Genomic DNA, 6190 nt, shown 5'->3' with positions numbered 1-6190 from the left:
CAGAGCTGTGCTTTGTCCAGCCCCGATATTTCCCCCAGCTGGGCAAACCCCTTGTGCAACCTCTCCAATGGGCTGTGCTTCTGAGGCCTTTCTGACTAGTGGGAAAAGGCACCATTCCAGGCCTGGGTGAGCTGTGGGCACTGTTTCTCTCAATCCTTCCAGATGGTTCCCTCCCTGGGAGTAACTACCTTGGCCTCAGGTGGTTTTTCCCATAGGCATGTGCTGATCAATATTCTATTGAATGCTGCAGGATTACCCTGGGAAGATCAGGACAGATCAGTGGAGTTCTCATTCCAGCTCTCTCATCTCAGAGACTCACTCCAGTGGCCTGCATAGCCCCTTCGGTCTTCCTGAGGCCTCAGCTCTGCCTCCTCCGCTCAGGGAGTCACCAGGTTCTTCTCGGTTTCCTCCCGTCTGGGCTGTGGCCTGGAACCCCCTCAAAGCAGCACCTTTGGGCCATTGTGGGGCTCAGTGTTTTTTGCTTTACTCTGTCATGGGTCACTGTCCTTTGTTGCTCCATGTCCAGTGTCTCAAAAGCCATTTTAAATAGATTCCATCCCTCTTTTGGTAGGAGATGGACTAGATCCCTTTCATACACTTGAAGCAGAAGTTATCCACCAGCATATGTTTGCATATCTGTACTCGCTACCAGTTTTCACACATTGTGAATCATGAACTTAGTAACGGCCACGTAATAGGTTCTCACACAGCCAACATGAGGTTGGTGGTAAAGACAAGGCCTCAGAAGTCTAAAGTTAACACAGCTCTACTTTTACGACCAGCAGAGACTGCTCAAAACGTTGCTAACAATCACAAGCACAATCACAACAACAAGGCAAACCTACAAGTAGTCATCTAATTATTTTTCTGGAGGTTTAAAACTACGACAACATTTAATGACTTTCTCTGTCTTAAGCAGAGGGTTGGGAAGTGATGCAGAATTTATCATTGGGATATGAGGTTTGTGCCAATCCTGTGGCATATGGCGGAGGTTGTGGAGGCAAGCAGGCCAGATTTAGGCCCAAACTCTTCATTCTGTGAAGTGGGATTTTGGTGGAGTCATAAAACATCAATAAGCTTCCACTTCTTTTCTGCAAATATAACAGTATTTCCTGCCACCCGAGGCTGGTGCAAACACTGAGAAAATTTGTAAATCTCCTATACAGTAAGAGCTCTAACAATGTTAACTGTTATGGAATAATATTGCTATTGATTTAATATTTAATAATATTGTTATTTTATTTATTTATAATATTGCCATTATTTATCTTTTTCTTACTAATAATCAAACACAACTCAGAATCAGAGAAAATATTTTCCCAGAAACGTTTTCACTTTGCGTACCTATGACCAGCAGAGACTGCTCAAATTGTGAACTTACTAATACGTCCAAAGTCCCACGTCATGGAAATATTCTCAGGATTTGTCACCGCTCATTGTTTCTCCCTCGTGGGCCATGACTACTCCTCATTGCTGTCCAAGTGGGACTCAGAGTTCCTTTCCACTTGGTCTGCAGGGTCTTCAAAGGCGTCCTTAGAAAAAGATTAATTCCAGTATGTCTTAGGCATGATCATTTGATTTTATTCCACTATGCCCAAGAGTTAAGATGTTTCTAATTGGCCTGGCGTGGTGGCTCAAGCCTGTAATCCCAGTACTTTGGGAGGCCGAGGCGGGTGGATCAGGAGGTCAGGAGATCGAGACCATCATGGCTAACACAGTGAAACCCCGTCTCTACTAAAAATACACACACAAAAAAATGAGCCGGGCATGGTGGCGGGCGCCTGTAGTCCCAGCTACTCGGGAGGCTGAGGCAGGAGAATGGGGTGAACCCGGGAGGCGGAGCTTGCAGTGAGCCGAGATCGCGCCACTGTACTCCAGCCTGAGTGACAGAGCGAGACTCTGTCTCAAAAAAAAAAAAAAAAAAAAAGATGTTTCTAATTTTTTTCCTATTGGATCAAGTAAGCTATGTCCCAGTGTATAAATCTCACTTATTACACATAAATAAACTTAAAATATGATTGAAATCTCTGCATGTGGTTTCCACTGCGTCAGACAGAAGTTTGGAGACAGAAGTGGTTGAATACAGGTCAGACGAATCATACACCCTTCGCCCTTCGCCCTCCCCATCTTAGAGGTCGGATGTGGTGCTTCGGGGCTTTCCACATGTCTGAAACGTCTGACATGGAAGTGGTTTTTTAAAATAAACTTCTTATAACTCTGCTTTATTTTACATTTACAGAAAAATTGAGAAAGCAGTACTGGAATCCCACGAGCCCCACACCGCTTTCTGCTGCTGTGATTGTTTTCCCTGGTGTGGTGCGTCTGCCTCAGTCATAGAAGCAGTGTTGGTAGTCAGCATCGTGGAGGCGGTGTTGATAATCAGCATCAGCTCAGGGCGTCCTCCATCTGTGTCCCCTCAGTCTTCCCTCCTGCCCAGGATCCCACGTAACACAGTCCTCACGTCTCCGCAGCTTCCTCTGCTCTGTGACAGTTTGACGTGCTCTTTTTGAAGAATGTGTTTAAGATTCTTCTTAATTATTCCAAAAGCCCATTACCTAAAGTGGAATTCTAAATCTCCCTTTAAGAAATAAATAGCCAGGCACAGTGGCTCATGCCTGTGATCCCAGCACCCTGGGAGGCTGAAGCAGGCTGGGTTCACTTAAGCCCAGGGGTCCAAGACCAACCTGGGCAACATAGTGAGGCCTTATCTCTACAAAATAAAAATTGACAAGATATTGTGGTGTAGGCTGTTGAGGCCGTGGCCCCAACTACTCAGGAGGCTGAGGTGGGAGGATGGCTTGAGCCCCAGGAGGTGGAGACTGCAGTGAGCCAGGATCGCACCACTGTACTCCAGCCTGGGTAGCAGAGCAAGACCTTGTCTCAGAAATAAATAAGAAAGGAAAGAAAGAAAGAAGGAAAGAAAGAAAAGAAAGGAAGGAAGGAAGGAAGGAAGGAAAGAAAGAAAGAGAAAGAAACAAGGAAACAAAGAAAAACGTGAGTCCCATCTGACTTTGTTTTGTAAAGCAGACATGTATCTATAACCCTTGTTGTGGTTGTTTAAGTTACAGAGCAGCGATGATCCTCCTGGGTGAGGAGCGGGGTCCTCCCGGGTGAGGAGCAGAGTCCTCTGTCTTCCTGGGTGAGAATCGGGGTCCTCACTGTCCTCCCGGGTGGGGAGCGGGGTCCTCTCCGTCCTCCCGGGTGGGGAGCGGGGTCCTCTCCGGCCTCCCGGGTGGGGAGCGGGGTCCTCTCCGTCCTCCCGGGTGGGGAGCGGGGTCCTCTCTGTCCTCCCGGGTGGGGAGCGGGGTCCTCTCTGTCCTCCCGGGTGGGGAGCGGGGTCCTCTCTGCAGCTCCTCCTGTCTCTGTCTCCCCCCTTTCCTCCTCTCCTGCTTTCACGTGCTCCTCTTCTTCCCTGCTTCTCTCCTCTTCCTTGTTTTCTTCTCCCTGCCTCACCCTTTGTCTGACTTGCCCCTTCTCAGGAGTGCATATCCTCACACAATCTCCACCACAAGCATGTTCTGCCATTTCAGAATTTTTTTTTAGCCAAATCTTCAAAATTCCATAAACTTTGGTTTCCTTGAGTCAAAAATGTAGAAGCTTCTAATACTCATTGTGATAATTAGTACTGAGTGCCAACTTGACTGGAATCAAGGACACAAAGTGTTGCCTGGCTGTGTCCGTGAGGGTGTTGCCAGAGGAGATTAATACTTGAGTCAGTGGGCTGGGAGAGGCAGACCCACCCTCGGTCTGGGTGGGCACCATCTAATCAGCTGCTGGCTTGGCTAGGATAAAAGCAGGCAGAGGAACATGGAAAGAGGACTGGCTGAGTCTTCCTGCCTCTATTTTTCTCCCATGCTGGCTGCTTCCTGCCCTCAAACATCAGACTCCAAGTTCTTCAGCTTTTGGACCCTTGGACCTCGGACTTACACTAGTGGTTTGCCAGGGGCTCTCGGGCCTTTGGCCACAGACCAAAGGCTGCACTGTTAGCTTCCCTACTTTTGAGGTTTTGGGACTTGGTTTGGCTCCCTTGCTCCTCAGCTTGCAGACGGCCTATTATGGGACTTCACCTTGTGATGGTGTGAGTGAATTCTCCTAATAAACTCCCTTTCATGTATACATCTCTCCTACTAGTCCTCTAGAGAACCCTGACTAATGCACTCAACCTTGGCGAGTTATCGAGAGAATTAAGTCAAATAACAGAATCAAAAGACTGACTCATGTCAGGAGCTGAGAAATCCAGTTCCTTCTCTCATTCATGCTCAGATTCCCTCATCTCCTGCAGCACCAAAGGCATGGCGGGCTCACCCTGTAGCACACAGGTAAATTACAATTACATGATCTTATGCTGCCCACTGAATCTGGCAAAGGCTTAAACTTATACCCCACTTTTTCTGTCTTCACTGCCCCCTCCCATGTATATCCCTCTATGACACTTCATTTCTGCTTACATCCTGAAACTCTCAGCTAGCAATTGTCTTCCTTGCCTCAGTTTCTCCCTTGTGACCAGCATGCCCTGAGCCTCCTCCAGGTTCCCTTCCTTCCCATTATTGGGTGCGCTCCTGCTTAGCGCCTTATCCCAGCTGCTCCTCACACCCTCGCCTTCTTCCAGATAGATCTTCCTCCTCTGCACAGATCCTCCCGGCTTCTCATCTGTTCTGAAAGTCAGCACGATTCCACGATCCTCAAATCACATTGCACACCAAGGACCCCGATGCTCACCTATTGCCTGGAACATTCACCTTGCCCCACCACCCTCTTGTTCCTGCCTATCCAGCGTGGATTTCCTTACAGCACTGGCCTAGAACAAAATCAACCTGCAACTTTCAGTAATTCCATTTCTTCTGACTCAATGAAAACATGGATGGGGCTCTGTCTTCCCCCAGGACAGGCCCCTCCTGCACTTGGATGGCTTTGCGCACTTCCCAATGTCCTGTCACGTTGAGTTTGCTTCAACTTCTATTTGTTCAATGAAATCAGTTTAATATTTTCGGAAAACATTCCTACATTCCACACCCAGTGCTGAGGGTAGGATCTCTGCTGAAAGCCACACCGGCTCAGGTCACCTGCTGAAAGCCACACCTGCTCAAGTCACCTGCTGAAAGTCACACCTGCTCAGGCCCACCTGCACCCTGTGCTGCAGGAAGACAGAGGGGGCGTCTACTTTCATCCGGCCTTCCACATGCCATGCAGTGCATCTCACCCATAGGTTCTTAATGCCATCCACAATCTGCTGACAAGGAAATCTGGAAAGTCTCCCCAGGTTTACGTCTGTGTGATCCAAGGGGAAGTGCTAGTCCTACCAGAGAACTGAGCCCCAGCTCCCTAAGCCCCTGTGTCTTTCCACTCCCTATCCCACGTTGTTCAGAAGCGTGTTTGTTAGTTGGGGAATGGGTGTCCTGGGAGGCACAGTGCTGTTTTAATGCTGAGGGGACTGCCCCCTCTTTCATTAGCAAATGTTTAAGCAACATTGTAAACATTTTTCATGCAATAACCCATTAATGCTCACATAAGCCCGATTATGTAATGAATTAGTGACAAAGATTTTCTATTACAAACAGGAAGTGGGGGCTCCAGAGGTGAAGGCCCTGCCTGAGAGCACAGGACTGCTAAGTCTGGGCAGATGGAAGCAGGGTCAGCCCGCGGGACCCTTGCATCTAACCACTGCACAAAGCCCTGCCCTCCAAGAGTGGTGACTTGGGGAGACACCTGAGTGTGGTGGACCCCAGGGGAGATCCAGAGGAGAGTGGGAAACGCCATGTCTGCCAACCATGAGGAACCATCCAGTGACTACAGGCAGCTCCCCAGGACAGAGACGTGCGCACAGGAGCCGCCAGGCACCGTGAACTCTGCTTTCGTGAGTGCTTGACATCTGGCCACAGGGTGATTGTAGTTTCTGTGCCTCTTTTTATTCAGCGTGAGGTTTTCTTCTCCTTTATAGAGTTCTCTACTGAGTCCCTGGTGATCCTTGGCTTAGAGCAACTCTATATCACAGATCTCCAAATTCCCCAGACTAGAAAATGCACTTTTGAACAAATTGTGTGGCTTTACTAGAGCATGATAGTTGGCAAAAAGAAAATTTGCAGGACTCGGGGCCCAACAGCCTGACAATCACAGATCAATCTCCGTAGTTTTTGTCCACCTGTTGTGGCAAAGGGAGAATCTGAACTGTGGTCTTAAACCAGCGGCTGAT

At 48.5% G+C, this 6190-nt stretch overlaps 1 long non-coding RNA gene across 2 annotated transcripts in view; it reads left to right on the top strand.

Annotated features, from left to right (window-relative positions):
• The first annotated feature begins 2033 nt into the window (after positions 1 to 2033).
• LOC135970492 (uncharacterized) overlaps positions 2034 to 6190 on the top strand; it is a 5482-nt gene continuing 1325 nt past the window's right edge. The window contains exons 1-2 of one of the 2 annotated variants that reach the window (XR_010586150.2): positions 2034 to 3139; positions 4610 to 5854. This is a non-coding gene — a long non-coding RNA (uncharacterized lncRNA). Of the gene's footprint in view, positions 3140 to 4609; positions 5881 to 6190 lie in introns of both variants that reach the window. The other variant, XR_010586149.2, reaches the window with a different exon arrangement.

The sequence above is a fragment of the Macaca fascicularis genome, chromosome 4 (genome assembly GCF_037993035.2).
Source record: "Macaca fascicularis isolate 582-1 chromosome 4, T2T-MFA8v1.1".
Lineage (NCBI taxonomy): Eukaryota > Metazoa > Chordata > Mammalia > Primates > Cercopithecidae > Macaca > Macaca fascicularis.
Note: the sequence above shows the minus strand (reverse complement) of the source record. Positions and strands in the feature narration are given on the sequence as shown.